Below are 19,098 nucleotides of genomic sequence, written 5' to 3'. Positions count from 1 at the left end.
GAAAAACAAGCACAGAACCACACAGAACAAAATCAAAACAATTTAGATTATTTACAATGGATATTTATTGTAAGTGCAGTAAGTATTCACAAACTTAATATTTACCTACCTACTCAAAGAAAGAATGCTTAATGTAGGGTTTTGTAAAATATCAAAATCTTCATTTACAGCATACCTACATGGTGTTCTGCTCTACTTCTCCAGAGTCGACACTAGTTTAGAAAAAATGACCACGACTCCGCTTCGCTCGGCGCCCCTTCGCTGTCTGTTTAGCAATTGGGCCATCTGTGTTTTATTTGCATAGGTAATTTCATTTATACGATATCTCTAGCTAAGCACTTGTATCACATTTACTCATGTGCTCGTATGTTGATAGTTAGTTACAATGAATCAGAAACATCAAACAAGTAGATAGGTAGGTACCTACTTTATCTACTCACATGCATTTTGTTTGTAGTTACTTAAGTTCTGGAGTTTCCCTGACAGGTCCTAAGTTCAATTTCTGGCTTTTCTGGAATATCATGCAACAAAGTTTAGTGATTGTCAAAGTTTTCCCTATGTCTCATCAAGTAGGTAGATTTATTTAAAGACTTGGAAGCAGGTGTAGGTTTGATGAAGTCATCAGGTAAACTTTTCACAACTAAGTACCTTAGGTTAATGTACCTACTGCCAATTCATCAGAAGCAGCTAAGCATGATCGTGTATCGTGTATCACACATTTATTACCCACTTGTTCCATTGTCAGGGCGAAATTTTCACGATTTCCAAAACTAAATTACAGGTTGTAATAAGCCTATTGTTTGGGGAAGAATAAATTGCGTAATGAATAATAATAGAGAAAGCACGCGTCTTGTTTGGCAGCACAACACTCACCACATTACCCATTTTGACATGGTTCTGTAATTCCTTAATTTTGACTTTCGGAGACAGGTTAACTGCTGTGTAGCTAGCACGAAAAACTTTCGTCTTCGATTCGTTTGCGTATTCGACAGAATTCCATACCCAGCCTTCGAATTCAACGATCTCGACTGTCAATTAGTTTCGTTCTACCATTTCTCATACTGAGTTCACTTCAGGTCACGTTCACAGGGGCGGTGTTTAAGTTTTCATACTTTTCGTTTTTGACGGCGATTCGAATACGCAAACGATTCGAAGTCGAAAGTTTTTCGTGCTAGAGGTATTAGTTGACTTGTACATTTATTTGATGATTTTAATGAGATATTTTCTAGCCATGAGGTCCTAAATAAGTCATTTACTATTGTTTTTTCAGACCTTGAAGAATACGACGAATTTGCAGTTTAAGATCCACAGAGGCATCTAAAGGTAAAAATATTTAGCCATTTATTTATCCTTAAAAGTTAGGGAGGGTATTTTTAATAAGACGAAAAAAAGCGATCCTTGAGAAGCATCTACAGGGTTACCTATAGAAACGAATATAGTTCTAACTACTACACACATTGCACACTTTACCTACATATTTTATGACTAAGAGAGAAGTATATTAGAGAAAGCTTCTCTGCCAATTATAAGTTTGCCCAATAAACAACGTGGGTTCCCACCAAACCCCCGTTCACACGTAAAACCAGGAAGCCATTTTTACGGGGGAATACATAAGTTAGCCGCCACACTGCGGAGATACAGCTGCAATAAGCGCGGGAAATAATTTATCTAAAAGCGTCCATTACAGTTCTCATTGAAAAGCTGGAGGGATGAGCTTTGTAGGATTGTCGAGTAGGTAAGTATTGTTTTAGAATCACCTGCCACATTGTAAGTTGGGTTGTAGTGTGTTACTTAATAGGCATATTTTTCGATAGCAAAAAGTTTGTGATTGGCTTATGAGGTGCACTTTTTGTAGAAATGCGCCCTCGTAAGTTTACTACATAAAAGACATAAAATTTTAACGTTTCAGTAAATTGTAAGTAGATTATTCTAATGCTGAAAGGATTGTCGTTCATCGTATACGTGCCCATATAAATTGAGACCCGACCTATCTTAACTTATCACTTTTAGTGTGGATAAACTATCACATTAGTCTTTAGTAAGGCTTGTTTTACCATTAGTTCGTTCGTTTCAGCCGATAGACGTCCACTGCTGGACAAAGGCCTCCCCCAAGGATTTCCACAAAGACCGGTCCTCGCATCCATTACCATTAGTATTGTAAATTAAATGCTTTTAAATTATATAGAATTGTCAATTTCCGAACGCGGAAGAGTTGCGCATCACTAGGACTTCGACTCCCGCGCAGAGCAACAAAACCACACAAAAGATTTATGAAGCGCGATTTTGTATTAGCAGCGAGCAGCGGCCAATTTAATTAGCCGATCACACGGAAGGGCGCCATAACAAACGCAAACATACTTTTGGTAAGGCTTGGTACATCTTTACTGGGAGAAGAAGAAAGAGTAGGTATAGGTAAGCACAATGTCTAATGATTTTAGTTCTCATGAGGGTCATTTTCAAATCCTCATTACTCGTTTGCCTCTTCTCCTATGAAAAATCATTAATTGCTTCGTTTCAAAATTTTCATCAAATCGATATTGTCGGCGTTAGTTTTAGCAGTTTTAGTAATTAGTCGGGGTTTTGGTAGTGAATAAAGCCATGGATATTTAGGGGACAAAATGCCTCGTGCAACTCAGATTCTACGTGTTGCAGCAACGTTAGCAAACTCCCCCGAAGTGTCCCTCAGGCAGTCTCAGCAACATTCTACGCTACCCCGGATGTTTCGTGTTGACGCTCTTAAAATTATCCAGTAGGGTAGTAGTAGGTAGGGTAGGTACTTACTTTTCATTATTCACTAGCTTTTGCTCGTCGTTTTATCTAACCACGTAGAGTTTGGTCAATAAGTTTGAAGTTACTTCTACCAGAACTACTTTCGTTGATGGAAAGAAAATGAAAATTGAATTAAGTATTTGCGTAAACTTTTAAACCCTTACTTTGTGTGTTCTCGCCTTAAATATCGAACATTACAAAGCTTGTATCTGCGAACAGACGACGTTCGAAATTAATTGTGGCCATAGCCGCGCGCGCAGGCGATAGTCGCCTATCGATCACGGCGCGGACGCTTCCGCGATCTCAAACGTTGATGGTGCTTAGTGCTGATTGAAAAATTTTGAACTTATCTAAACTTAAAGCCAATAACAAAAACTTTGACAATAATTTTATAGATTTTTTTTTCGAAAGAACAGTTTTTTTATTTCTCTCGGCAAGAATTTTAAACAATAGGAATTCTTACATGCTGGAATTTCTAAGATCCTAACTAAAGGAACTCAGTACCTACTCGTAGGTACATACTTTCTTTTCAATCTAAGGAAATGTGTACCTACAAATTAATATTTCGGAAAAGCCGACCCGCATTCATAGTCCTCCTTGACTCGGTCCATTGCTAGATGAGACTGCTCTACTTCGGTGTCTTCAGGATTAGAGTTTCCTTGACCAATTCAAAATTGCAATCGCTATCAATATTATACTATCTTCATAATGACGATCTCTACGACACACAGTTGTTTTAAAAAGGATATGTTAAACATTCAATCGATATACTTTTTGCCGTACCTTTCAAAGTATAAAACTGGCAACAAACCTCTTGACGTCAGCTGAAAGAGAGTAGAAAGGTATTTCTCAGGCTCTTATCCTGATTATCACATCGGCTGTGTGCCTCTGATTATCACGTCCAGGAGCCTCAGTCATTAGCGGGGCCATCGCAGCCCCGGGCATAAAGCCGGATAAAGGGGAAATATTTCGTGGGAGGTATTTCGACAATGTGCATTGTAGGGTGAGCAGGTGGTTTTGATATTTGAGGATAGGTAATATTTTGATGCATGTGGAATTCGTTAGATACCAAATAGCTAATAAATAAAAACGTATTAAGACTGTCTTTCGTTACTAAAAGGCGAGTTTACAGTGATTTTCCATCCACTTCTTATATTTTTCCTGATTGTTTGGAGTTCAGTCTTCTGGTTCTTAGCTGTAAGATCTGCTCAAAGATCATCATGCATCGTTGACACCAAGTAATACCATGTTTTCAGGCCTCTTGTTCTACTTCTAAACTTAGTTCTTCCCGAAGTATTTCATAAAACATGTCAAATTATTCTGGCTGTATCATCATAGCACAGATCATAGCGTGAAAACAACGAAACGTTTTATGAATTTACGAGGACGAGTATGTGCCGTATTTTACAATTGATACAATGTGAGGCCTGTGATTTTTTCACTTCATTTCCTTCATGAAAGGGATGAAACGTGGGCACCCTACCGCCGATGTTCCCAATTAGCATGCGCGCTGAGATGCGCGTGATGCGCAGATCGCCGATAATCGCCGCGCGAGTTAGCGCGGTGCGCTCGCGCAGATGCCAGCACTGCCGGTAATGACAGCGCATTTGCTTGGAATATCTGAAAAAAAAAATAATATAACTGTATCAACAGAGAGATGTATGGACGGAAAAAGGATGTACTATTGATTCAAGACTCTTTTTGGGCTATGCAAGTTATCATACTTTTTAGTTTAAGACATTTTTTTATTTTCTTTCTTCTTAAATTAGTTAGTTCAATTCTCAGATTCCTATTGTGATGATGATGGTGTATCTTATTAAACTAAGTTTTTTGCATTGGACTACGTAATGTGTGTTTGAAATGGACGTTTATTTATTTATTTTAGGAATTACAAACAAATGTGTTTTGTTTGTAATTGTCACGTTCCCGAGTGATTTGGCCGAAATTAAATTTCTTAGAGTGTACAGGCCTCCCTCATTCCCTTCATCAAATCTTACACGTTAGTAAGATACTTATACCCCTACAATTAAAGCCAAGTATAAGTAATTGGTATCAAATCACCTGACATTACCGCGAGTGCGTCCCGTCCAGGCATTCCTTCGGGACCCGCGGATTCCTGGCTCTTTTAACCATTTAATTCGCTCGTTTACAGGATAAGCCTTTGTTCGGGGCCGTCATAAATACGCGGCGGTGGCACGCAGAGTTATGACTATGATGGGGCGTCTTGGCTTAGCCAAGGGGCTGCTGGTATGCAGCATGGCCGCGAAGGCATTTAGCGTAATCTTAAAATCTGGGGAATAGTTTAGCTAAGTTTGGTTTAAGTTTGCCTGACAATAAACGGATAAGTCCCGTGGATAGAAAAGTATGTGCTTTGTCTGGAAAAGCTTTAAAGCTCCTTAATCACTGGCTAATTTTGTACAGTTTTACAAACTAAATCAAAAGTGGTAACTAACTAAAAGAAATTATGCATCACTTTGTGGTCTATCTGACTCTATAATGTGTGTCTTTCTGTTTAAGGTCAAGAACAAAAAAAAACAAAAATATAGTTAGTTAGATTTTTTTAATCAAAAATCCACTGTGTGTAGAACCTCAGCCAAAAGGCAATATCTTGAAGCACAAGTAAAATGTCTTGTATTTTGTTATGTCAGTTAACTACAAGGTAGCACAAACTCCAGTAGCAGCCCATTAACCTATCTTTCAACTCTACCACCTACGGCTAAGCCAAACGAGGATTAGATTAATATTTACAGTGCACAGCTCAATTCAGCTGGCTACATTGATATCTAATTTCAATTCCCTCGCCGCGCGTTCGGGTTAGCGCCGGCTCGTTGCGTCATAATTGCAGTGTGGCAACACTGACAACACTGGCAACACTGATGGGAACTTCTTCCTGAGATGACTCGGGGGAAATGCAGCTTGATAGCTCTGTAAAAACCTAATTTAGTTTTCATTAGAAACTAATTTTAGCTTATTTTAATTGGTCGATTCAGTGTGCTTACCATGAGTTTACATTAGGTTTGCTCGCCAGCGATTTGCGAAGGCTTACTTAATTACTGTATTTATTTTCATGTTAGGGGAAAGTAGTACGAGTTGATCCCCTGGGGTAAGATGATCTTTCGCGATTGTGCTGAAACCACTAACGTCATTTAGTTTCTTTCACTGGTAAAACATAGCTCTGGACACATCCCCGCCTCAGTCAAATCGTAATGGTGGCGTGAGCGATACATCGAATTTGACGAGAAAAAAGAAAAATTGTGTACTTCTGATCTAAAATAGGCATGACTTTGAGCTTATGTTACTTTTATTCAAACAATGTTAAATGTAATTACTGTTGTCGTTAGGCTTTCTATTATGTTTAATTTTAATATTTTGGCCATAAAAACGTAGCCGCGTACTTGTAGATTATTTTAGCAAATATTTAACAAAAAGTGGGACTTGGGTCAAGATGATCCCTTCCTATATGTACGAGATGATCCCTGGGAATTAAAACAAAAAAGTCAATGGAGTAGGTAAAGGGAAGTGAAATAAAAGAAAGAGAACTTCATATAACTCACCTGAGTCTGAAGGAGATGATACCGAGTGGCTGTACTGAACAGAAAAGTTTTCAAGCGATACCAAGGGTGAAGGATGGATAAAATGTTATGCATGTGGAAAATGGGGCCAAAAAGCATGTGCTGGGGTAGAGGGTGATGAAGCAGGTGAATTTATTAGTGATATATTCAACACAGCTCCAGCCAAAAAGCGTTTCAATTATTTAAACGCTTTTTAGCAGGTACTAAGAAAGAATCACTTATTTTCGTTATTTAATTCGTAAATGTTTTTCTTTTCTAACTTTTTAACGATTTGTTCGCATAATTAGGTACTCTGAAAGGAATATAACCAGAAAATAATAGATCATAGAACAGAATAATAGGGATCATCTTACCCCTACCTGGGGGATCATCTTACCCACAGGGGTGTACAAGATGATCACTTTGTAAGGTTTTGCAAAAAATGAAATATTTTAATGAAGCCTTAATTAATTTCTGGTTTTGAGTATAAGGAAAGTTGGATAGATAAATATACTAGTAGTAATCGTCTTTATTTTTGGTTTACCTTGAAAAATATGTATTTTACAGCGATTCCCGCTTAAGGGGATCATCTCGTACTACTTTCCCCTACTTACTATACGTAGTGTAACATCAGGGCATCTGTCACTTAGCCTTGAATAAAAAAACTCAAAACATGATCCCAGTTCCTGCACAAACTCATGCATGTTATCAATCAAAGACTTCAATCTATTATTGAGTGAGTATTCATTCATGCTTAATGTCGTTGCATGCTTAGGTACAATTTGTGAACTGGAGATCAACTATAGAAGATTATTACGAAGAATATCAGAGGCGGCGTAAGGCGTAGGCGACGTGGGCCACCGCCTACGGCCTCGCGGAACAAGGGGCCTCGCGCATCAAAAATTTTGAAAAAATGTATACAAGGTGGAGATGACAATATCACAATACGACAATAAATGCAAACATTGACTATTAAATAAAAATTCTTGATAGATAAACAGTGTAGTTAAAAAAAATATATTTTTTCCAAACAAATTCAGCCATAATCAGACACAAAATTAAGCAACAACACGGTTTTAAGTGACGAACATTATTCTTTGGCGCAATATTCCTTTAAAAATAATCACTGAATCAAGAAATCAGAAACTAGTCAATGAATAGACCGTTGACCCGTTTTTTTTTTATATAAAATCCGTCTTCAGGTCGCCACAGAAAAAGGCCTCGCGAAATCTGTCTTGCCCACATCAAATTTTGGTCTTGCCCCGCCACTGAAGAATATATTGATGTTGATGGAATAAGTAGTTTAGGTATTGCTGAAAACCTAGATTTATGCTATTACCAATGATAATGAGAACACAACCACGGTGAAGTGAATTGGTGCAAACTAGATATTAACGCGCGTTTATAAAAATTGGGCCTAATGAACGATTGCTATACAAACAAACATTTACGCCTCTGAACAGGCTGTTAATGACGATGATAAGTTGAATGCTCTTGTTAGCATTTGATTAACAAGCTAAGTAACAAGTCTAAATTATTATATAAAAATATGATGATTATATTAAGGCATTTAAATGCACAAAAAAGGGTTGCAGGCTTTTTGTTTTATAAATATCATCATATTTTGCTTATGTAGTGTGTAGGGTGAAAGTAGGTACGCACGCAGTATAGTCATCTACCTACTGCAGGGTACCCGTTTAAGTATCCAACCTAATAAGTAGTTCGTTATTTCATTCCTTTCCCAATTACCAATCAATGACAGAAAAAATCCAGAACCAAAATTCGACAAGCGATGATAGCCGCTATCCTTCCATTACACGAATCCGCTAATTGAGCCTAGTCCCAAACAAAAACCAGTTAGTTTGCTGCATGGGTTAATTATTCACTTAAATTACATAAGTGCCGTAATAACCGCGGATTGTTGCGGAAGTTGTCGGCAAGATATGCAACAAATAATGCAATTTAATTGCGATATCGGAAAGCAAACGAAAGCCGGTGGTATGTGGTCGATGGTAATACGCGCACGTGAGGCTATATAGCCTTGGCTTGCGGTTTTACTTGCGTGTTTTTCGGCTCGTCAAAGGAAAAATAAAGAAAGGAATGGTACCTTAAATAATAATTTATTTCGGGGTCGCCGTACAACAAAATATCGCTCGTCCTTTGATTAAGACAATATTCTTCAGAAAAAGCAGATTTAAATGAGAATTTTTATCGTGTATCATGAAGGGCAGGTTAACTGTATGTGGATGCGTAAAGTTTTTATCGCTTTATTGGTTATGTAAAAACAAAAGATTTCTGTACCGTAATATAAAAAAAATATAATAAGATAGGAATCCGAATCATATAATTAATTTTCATTACGCGCAAGGGAATTAAAAATTGGCACAGTAAGGAAATCATTAAAATTTTTGGGACAAAATAAGCGTAATAATTTATTTGACTTCATAAATTAACATAAAATACTAATTAATAGCAATCGATGGCGATTGCATAGTCGTTATACAATATCAAACCAAAACCGGAAGTGTAAACACCAAGAAGTAGTATTTGCATTACGTAATTGTTAAATTTTACTGTTCTTGACTTCAAGTTTCAACAATCCTTGTGTGGAGGTACACTCACCTATGTGGGCGTAACATTACGAGGCTCACATATTGTTGATATCGGAAATATACCAAATGTGTTGTTTAACATTTCTAATAATAGAGATTGCAAATGGCGAATAAGCAAGGTTGTATGCATGTAAGGAAAGTTTGAAGTTACACAAGATAACACCACGCAAAACATGAGCAGACGCAATAAACTACACGGTTTATTGTAGTTTGAGCAACTCGTATTCATTGAAACTATTTTAAGCTACTTCTTTAGTTTTCAACCGACTTCAAAAAAAGGAGGAGGTTCTCAATTCGACCCGTATGTTTTTTAGGGTTCCGTAGCCAAAATGGCAAAAACGGAACCCTTATAGTTTCGTCATGTCCGTCTGTCCGTCTGTCCGTCTGTCCGTCTGTCCGTCTGTCCGTCTGTCCGTCTGTCACAGCCGATTTACTCGGAAACTATAAGTACTACAGTGATGAAATTTGATGGGAATATGTGTTGTATGAACCGCTACAAAATTATGACACTAAATAGTAAAAAAAAGAATTGGGGGTGGGGCCCCCCATACATGTAACTGAGGGATGAAAATTTTTTTTCGATGTACATACCCGTGTGGGGTATCAATGGAAAGGTCTTTTAAAATGATATAAAGTTTTCTAAAAAACATTTTTCTTAAAGTGAACGGTTTTTGAGATATCAGCTCTCAAAGTCGTAAAAAGTATGTCCCCCCCCCTCTATTTTTATAACTACGGGGTATAAAATTCTAAAAAAATTTTTTTTCTATGTTTGTTACGCGATAACTCCGCCAATTATGAACCGATTTGAACAAATCTTTTTTCGGCGTATAGGTAATACCTCAAGGGTGGTCCCATTTAAATTTAATAATAGAAAAAACAACCCCCGAGGGTGGAAAATTGGGGATGAACTTTTTTATACGCAATATCTCCGCCGATTATAAATCAATTTGAACGATTATTTTTTTGTTGAATAGGTATTATCAAAAGGGTGGTTTCATGCGAATTTGAAGAAAATATTTCACCCCCAAGGGTGGAAAATTGGGGATGAACTTTTTTATACGCAATATTTTCAATTTTTAGTTTTTTTTTGTGTTCACGCATTTGAAGTCGGTTTTATTTTTTTAAAAAGTTAATTATTACACTCGTTTACCAAAAGTAACTTTATTTAATGGATTGTAATTTATAGGTGTATTGTATAGTTATAATTAATGCATTTTTTTTGTTTTCCAAAAAACAAAATTAAATGTTTCACGTTTACAGTGACTTGTGTAGTTACGTTGTATGTTACAATGTTTTTATTTAATGTAAGTTTTAAACCAATTTCCTCGTTGTAAGCATATTTTCCGGGCTTTCCTTATGCAGTATCACATTCAATATCTTAGATTAAATAGATGATGTATAATAATAGTGGGGTCCTGCTTCGGTGGGGGCGAATGAAGACGTTCTATCGACCGTAAACTGTGTGAATGAGCGTTGTCGCCCACCGAGGTGTTGGTCAAGCATCCCAGGTTCCCCGCTGCTTGTTGTGTGCAGCGGCTGGTAAGGCCGTGGAGCACATGCTGGGGGCAAAAGATTGCCCTCAGCCGGCGCAAAAGCCGAAGCCGGCGCAGCGAGCCGGCACGACGGCGAGCCTCATGGAGGAAGACGCGGGGGCGTCTGCCTCCTAACATTGAGGCCCGAAGTGCGCGCGGAGTCCTCGCGCGCTTCGGAGAGAGTTGCCCTTCTAAGGGCGACAGTTTGAGTGAGGCTGCGGCCAAAGCGTGGGGGTACGCACGTGAACGACTTAACGGCGCCTTACGTGCTACTCCACTAAGCGCCACCCGAGGGACCCGTCAGGATTTTAGTGGGTAGGCCCTGCCCTTCTGGCAGGGAGAGCCCCACATAACCCACCGGAACCCCCGGACCGGTGGGTATGCATTTCAATACATTTTCCTGACGCAAAAAAAAAAAAAGTATTAATTATTTTGCAGAATATAACTTGCTAAGTCAATAATCACAAGCATAATATCTTTATTGCTTCATGTATAAGTAAAATGTTGCCAATAATTTAAGTTGGATGAAGTTTTTTTTTCTACACTAAAGCTGAGTTGCACCATTTTGTTTGACAAAAAAATTGTCAAACTCCATACAAAAAGCACCGGTTATTGTAATTGTTACGGTTAAAATAAAGTGGTGCAATTCAGAGCCCCGATTACAGACACGCCCCCCGATTACGGTAACTTTTAACGTCTACAATCCAGACACGCTTCTCGATTCTGCGATACGATTGGTCGTTCAACAGCGCACGTCAGCTGTTTTGACCAATCGTATTGCAGAATCAGAAACGCGTCTGGATTGTAGACGTTAAAAGTTACCGTAATCGGGGCTCAGACTTAAAGTAGCCTACGATATTTCATAAAACATCGGTTCAGACGTTTCATAGATTAGCCGAAAATCCGGAATAAACGTACTTACTGAAAAACATTTCAGATTTTTGTTACAAATGCAGTTTTACATTACAGGAGCATGTAATACTTATGTTGGTTAATAAATACAATGCTTATACCCTATTTATCGTAATAACAAGGTAATCTTCCTTTGTAACGGTCCTAAAGTACTCTAAAACTATACAGGGTGATTCTGAAATCGTGTTTTGTTGCTCGTAAGTAGGCAATCAGTTGCTACAGTTATTTTCCAGGATGTTGTTCCTGGAAAATAACTGTAGCAACAACTACACAACTAAATAACAACTTACAGCAACCACCTTCAGTGGTTTGCGGGAAGTGAGCAGGACTGACACGAGTGCATCTAGAATTTAGTGTTGTGACCTGGTTTTGCGTTATTCAAATTACGGGAAAAAGGAAAAAACTTAAAAACTACGTACAGTCAGCTTCAAATAGTTCATCACACCCAAAGTGGTCAAAAAGTTGACAACACAACCTTATTTCTATTGTAACAAATAATCAAGCACGTGCTGCGAACTTTTTGGCTACTTTGAGGGTCATTAGTTTGCCTAAATGTCATCTCTGTAACTTTGAAATTATATTTGAAAGGAAATATCTGGAACTCCCATACCTAATCAAAGTTCAGTTCAGTAAGTCGAGATTATGTAACCATTTTTATGCCTAAGGTCAAATACCTACTTATACGCAAGATGAGGTTTCTAACGTGTCCCCCAAACGCGTAGGCAGTATGTTTATTCTATACTTTCTCCAAATCCGCCCAATAAATTAACAAACAATGTGTTTATATTGTAACTGATTAACTTTCGTATAAAACCCATAATTATCACTTAAGCAGCCATAACATCTCGGATGCTCGCCCCATGAGTCAATGCTCAATCTCTCCTTTCTACGATTAGCATTATTTTCTCCGTCCATGCTGACCTTGGGTTGGGCATACATTTGAGAATCAGAAAAAGGGTGACCATACTGACCATGTGTAGTAACAAAAATATGGACATTCTGAGTTTTTTTTTTAATGATTTTGTACCAGACCTTCATTTTAAATAGGACGATGTTTGATTCTGGTTTTGAAATCAAGTGTACAAATTCTATACATATTGTAATAATTTTATACCTTATTTATTTATTTATTTATATGGCATACCAACAACATATATATTATACTCTTATGATTAACATTTATGAAGATAACATTTCTGATATATACATATGTCACTTAAGGGTAAGCACAACATTCAGACGGTTTTCTTTTAAATTACATATTATTTAAGAGATTTAAAACGAATACAAAAGCGACTCGCTAAACTAAAAAAAAAATACATTAAACCTTACATTGTTTCTAGTTGTGTTTAAATCTCATTACAAAATGGCATTATTTGTTGTTGTCACATTAGCACTGGCAGTATCCGGCGACACTTTTTCAATAATCGGAAATTTTCTACATAGCAACAACATTGTTTAATCAACAAACACGCGTTTAGAAAATACCAGGCCTTAAAACTGGACGATGGACACTGAAATACCACTTCCCAGCAGTAAGGCAAGGTTTCCAAAAGTGGAGAGGAGGGGAGATGTGTTTACATAACCAGTTAGATTCTGAATCAAAGCTGCGCAGAGCGGTGATGTGATTCAAAATTCGATTCAAACACTTCTCTTCACTTTGGTGGATACCGGGCCTAGCTCTCTAGTTCTCCAGTGTGGTCGCCCTACCCGGACAGGATGCCCGGCGCATTTCCCCGCGTTGTCATTCAGCCAGCGCACCAAGGTTAGCCTGCGTGCGGCTGCGCATGTGAAATCACGACTTATCGATACTATCCGATTAGTTTGCGCTGATGTGGCTATTTTTACACTATCCGGCGCGTGCGCAAGTTACTACTCTGCGGAAATCACGGATATTTTGCGACACACTGACACTACTAAATATATTGTTAACTGTGTTATTATGTGTTTTACGACCCATTGTTAAAGGTTTTGTGTTTTGGGATTTTCTGCTGCCACATTGTACTTGGAAATAAATACTTATCTATGTAAAACATCGCCAATTAACATTCATTCCTGAAAAGCGGACAACTTAAATGAAGGGATGAAGAATGATGTTGCACAGGACCCTTCTTATATAAAACAAAGTACTTTTTATTTATTTATTTAACAAGTAAAATATAATTAGGTAACTACATAGGATACATAGCTTTAAAAACCACTAGGGTTTGAAGTTTGAACTAAAGCTATCGAGGTCGCAATAAATTCACACTTAATAAAATGTAACTACGCTTCAACGTACAGATTATAATGACTAATTTTATCTACTACCTGCAGATAATTATATTATTTGAATCACTTTATATTTCCTGTGTTTCTAGTTTGTTGGCTTAGTATCTAATGACTAAGATGTTTTATCGGATAGCACCGTTCAGAGAGATTTGTCCACTGCTATGTATGGTCAGCGTAGACTTTTCCCAGTCGGGCTGGCACCAGACAGGCGTCCTCGGACCATAACCTACCTCGCGAGGTCGTGCCTCTTGCACTTTCCCTCGATAGCAGATAGCATCTCCCATCTTCATTGATAACATGCGCGGGCATAGACTAAGGCGCAGAGATGACAGGTGCGTAGTACAGTATTCTACCTATGAAGCAAGTGTGGTGGCTGATTTGCGTATTAAAAGCTAAAAGCAAAGCATAAATTACAGTGACATTTTTGGTAAAATTATATTTATTTTACTTGGGTAATTAAGATATTTATAGTTTCATGTATTTGAAGTTTACGGAAAATGTTTGATCCAAAAGTTAAAGCGGATTAAATTCTGACCTAATTTTAGTACAGTCATCACAAGTAATAGGTTAACGTGAAAAAGCCAAATTCCAACCTTAGCAAATGGACATAAGAATAGCACCAGTTTAAAACAAAATTGCGCATGACTGTACCTACGTTATTTTTAATTAATTAATGAAAAATTTATTAATTGCTGCTGCGGTATTCTTGTCCTTAAAATTTTGCACTACTTAATTTAAAACTACATGAGGAAATGTTACAGTTTCCGTATTAAAATCCAACAAATTATAAGCCAAAGTATCGAAACCTTTACACGCAATGATTGTAGTTCTAAAAAATATTTTTTCCGTACATTTTTCACACAAAAGTAATAAAAATGTAAGCGCAAACCTACTCTAAATCACTAACATGTTTTATGTAAACGCTCTTGTAATCTTGCATGAGGAAAATTAAGAAAAATAATTTTTAATTTTCTGCCTACCGCCACCATTCCTTCATCTTTGTCGCGGCCGCTTTCCACCGCTGCGCGGGCGCCGCACGACATAACGGGCGAGCCGACCGACGCAAGCGCACGAAGCGCGCGCGCGAGTGCCGTGACGAGTAACGAGTTCTGTGACTGTGCTGTGTTTACAAAACTTACACCTCAGTGAATTTATTCTCCTTTGGTTTTACAACTGGAATTTACATCTTAAACACAAGTAAGTCTTTGAGTACCATCTGTTTATGCATCCAGATTTAATTGAAGTTTAAATTGTCGGTTGGAAAGTTTCTAGTGTGTTGATATGGACTACTTTACATAAATTACGCTTTAGAAAACAGCGGAATGTGCTCAGTGGCTAATTAATTGATGCACACGGATGTCGGCCAAGTTTACGTACTTTTTAAACTTTTATCTCGCTACTATGTTGCCATCTTACTCTTTATTATTTTTAAAATAAACAACCACAAATCCTCAGCTGTATTACCTAAGGCTCGTAGTTTTATAGTGCCTATAAGTAGCTGTTTTAAAAACATTAACTTAAAACATTAGCTGTTTTAACAAAATTAAAAACAAGTGTTTATGGACGATTGTGTAATGCTTTCCCTAAAATCTGAAAGCCTCCTAGAAATACGCAAAAAACTGGAAAGTGAGAAATCACACTTCGCTCATCGCTCGGTAAATTGATTTCTACAATGTCATTTCAATAACTTTGTAGCAAAGTAGTGTTGTGTATTCAGCAAAACAATAGACCCGGCGAACTCTTCGCAAAATAACGGAGTTTTTTTTGCCACTGTCAAGATCATATTCCATGTTCAGTTGGAATGTAAATTTTCACAAACTCTTCAAACATTGGATCTGACTTATTATACAATTGCGCACCGCAGCTGGTAGGTAGCAATTAATTTAAATATAGGTGCGTACTTTAGTTAAGAAGTACTTTAAACACATGTACAATTACAGGTATCAGGTTTCGTAAAGTTTAATCAAATGTTTGAGCAAATACATTAGCAATCCAATAAAGAGACAATGTTCAAACACCGATATTATAGAGTATAGACAATGTTGGCCCCAACGCTTCTGAACCTTGGACCAACAGCTGAGCACACAGAACGTCGTACGTTTTGGCAGTTTTTAGAAACAATTAATTAGGCTTGTTAATTCATAATTGAAACGTAGTAAATATTCACCTCATTTAACCTTGGTGAAAACCTGAAAATGAAGCTTGATACAAAAGCTAACATAACAGTCAAAAGCATGCTAAAATATTAAGGCTGGGTAGCACCACCTTATTTTAATCGTAACAATCCCGTGCTTTTTGTATGGTGTTTGACAGATTTTTGACGTTCAAAGTTAAAGTAAAAGGGGGCAAAGCCTAAGTTAACTACGAGAAAGTAAACACAGTTTTGCAGAACTTCAGGTGCATGAAAGGTGCATACGCACGTATTGTTTTCTCCGTGACATTTAAAAACCCGGTTTTCTTACGTAAAGTAAAAATTTTCATAACACTCCCAACTTCAGCACTCCGTGACATAACCAGTATCGTAACGACAGTCTTAATTAAATCAATACTTTGTCTTAAATAAAAATCCGAGTTGAAATTACTTTCAAGATTATTGATGTTTGCCGCTTACTTTTGGTAAAAAGGCAATAACCTACATTGCCTATTGAAGTTAAAACGACGAAAATTTTGTGTTGAAAAAAATTAGTAATTAACGGCATTTACCAATTATTACATTGGTAAACTTATTACTGTCGGAAAATTATGTGAAATATTTTTAAAGATTTTTCAGGAAACAGTCATGGATAATACTTACACCTAATTGTTTTTAGTTCATCAATTCACATAATTTTATGAGATACAATTCCAGTTTTCTGCTGGATTCTTAGGGATAAAATAGATTTTGAAAATAAAAATATTAATTACTCCCGCTTTTTTGCCAATCAAAGTTTCACAACTACCCGCATGTTTTAAACTTTGCTTAGCTACTACACGTTTATAGAAAGAAAGTTTGAAAGTATTCTTTATATTAATTAGTTGCACAACAGTTGTTTAAGGTAATCGATCCGCAGCGCGCAAAAGCATGGCGGATGCGATTAAAAACTAATTTCAAGAGACTTTTTGTGAACTAATGGTTTTATGACCGGCGTAAGCGTTCCGTCCCGTTAGTATGATCGATCTGATAATGCTGTAGACTAGTTCAGAATAGTTACTATCTGTAGATAAATATAAATTAATAAATACCTTTGGATATTCAAAGATTTCAAAAATATTATGTGTAAAACTTAGTCATAATGGTAACTGAACCTGTAATCTTTAATTGAATTATCTTGTAGGCGAGACTGAATAGGGACTTACAGGGTAGGTATTCTACCATCCTAGACTGCATCTCATTTAACATCAGGTGTGATTGCAGTCATTTGCTTTGTGCTGCTTAAAACACACCACATGGTTCGTACATTATTCTTATCACCTATGGTGGCTCATAAAGTAGACTTCAAGGATGCTATATACAAATAGACATTAACTTACACAAGTATCAGGGAATAATTCTATCAACAACTCAGGTTAGACGAGGCAACATCAAAATTACATAGGGAATATGATAAGATTGCGATGAAAAGTAAAATGAATAAATAACCTATTATAGCCTGACCAGGAACATAAAAACCCTCGCCATGTTGCGGAAAACTAATGGTACTAATTTCTTTTAATGGCAACAGTAACTGAAAACTTCATTGACATGTCACCATGCATGTCAGTCTATTGTTGTCAAAGTGTAAACAAACTTTATTTTAAATGTGTGCAATTGATTTCGTGAATTAAATTGCTAAAATATTTTTATAGTCGTGAAAGAAAAGTGGTTCACGATGTGTTAATGTATTTGTCGAAGAGAAATACTAAGGGTTCGGACAATATTTTCATTGAATAATGTTTCCGACAAAGGTTGTCAAATTGACTGACATGTTTATCGTATGGTACAGTCCACTATGAAAATTAGCTGTAGTCTGTTTCAACTACCTATTTTAAAGTTTTTTGTCACTTTCTAAGTTTTGAATTTTATGGAATTGGGAAAGAAGTACCGAGTTTGAAGCGTTCATGAGCAGACATTGCAGTTGAATATTCATGTTCTGAATTTGATTATTGATGAATAATAAAATAAATCCTACTAGCTCGATTGATGGTTTCATTTAATTTATTTAAACCAGGTTATCTTTAATAATATTTTTCGTTAATTTATGAAAATATCAAATTAGCCCGTAATCCTGAATCCTGATACATAAATTTAGCCTATTAATTTAACACATGTACGACTGTACTCAGTGTTGCACTATCAAATGCAATTGAAGCGCCTCTGTGCCAGGGTTTTTATGTTCCTGGTCAGGCTATATATCGGTTACTAACATTACAAATACGTGAAATGCTAGCGCATTTGCATTTTGCACAGAAAAAATTGTTCAAACAACTTTCAAAGACAAGATAATTTTAGTGCAGATTTTTTCCAGAGATAACTTAATTTGTATAACTGCTAACTTAACTGCGATGTTTGCAAAACGGAACGAGCAATAACACCCGTATTCACAAACGATGCTTGCTTAAGTGAAGCAGCAAATCGACCGCACAACTTTGAATAGAGCTCTGTTATTGGTTCATGTGTCACCCTTTGCGTCCACCCGCACTCTGAGACCTCATAGTAATGTTTGTGAATACGGGCGTAAGTATGATACAGTCAGCTATTGGCTACTTTAGGTGTCACTAACTATTTGACGCTGAGTATACCTGACTCAGACGTTAACCCTTAAATGCATAGTGTTGCCATATGTCTACGAAGTACTTTTTTGATTATAAAAAGTAACACATTTTATAAGCGTTTCTGAACGTACGCTAATATCAAAGAAAACATCATAATAAAAATAAAAAAAACGCAAATGAAGGTAGATTTGAAAAAAAATTAACTGATATTTGACATAGCGATTGCGAAAGAGAAAAAATTGGTAGTGTTAAAATTTGTGGTATTTGAATTTCGGATTCAGTGAGAATTAATTGCTAAAACGATTGGAAAAAAATACATACGTGTTAGAAATAATTAAGAATTCATTATTATAACTTATTTTTTTGGTAATCTATCCCGAATGTGCCTTCGACTTGATTTTTGTGTATGTAGCCAAATGTCTACACCATGCGTTTATGCCATAAAATTGTTCTATGGTTTGCTTATTTGGTTTTTCTTTTCAGCATGTTTGGCTTGCTATCTGAAGAGGAAATTGAGGCAGCTCATGCTGCTTTTAATGATGGTGCAGTCTCAGAAGATGATGAAAATTTAGATGATGATAATATCGATTTTTACCCAAACGTACGGGATTTATTGCATGGTCTGGATGAGGAGTCCATAGATCATAATCTACCCTTGGAACATAACGAAGATCTGATCTAATATATGCTCCTCTTCATAGACTATGGGAGGGTTATGTT

This window comes from Ostrinia furnacalis, unplaced genomic scaffold, assembly GCF_004193835.3.
Source record: "Ostrinia furnacalis isolate ACB-3 unplaced genomic scaffold, ASM419383v2 OfSCF6657, whole genome shotgun sequence".
Taxonomy (NCBI): Eukaryota; Metazoa; Arthropoda; class Insecta; order Lepidoptera; family Crambidae; genus Ostrinia; species Ostrinia furnacalis.
Note: the sequence above shows the minus strand (reverse complement) of the source record.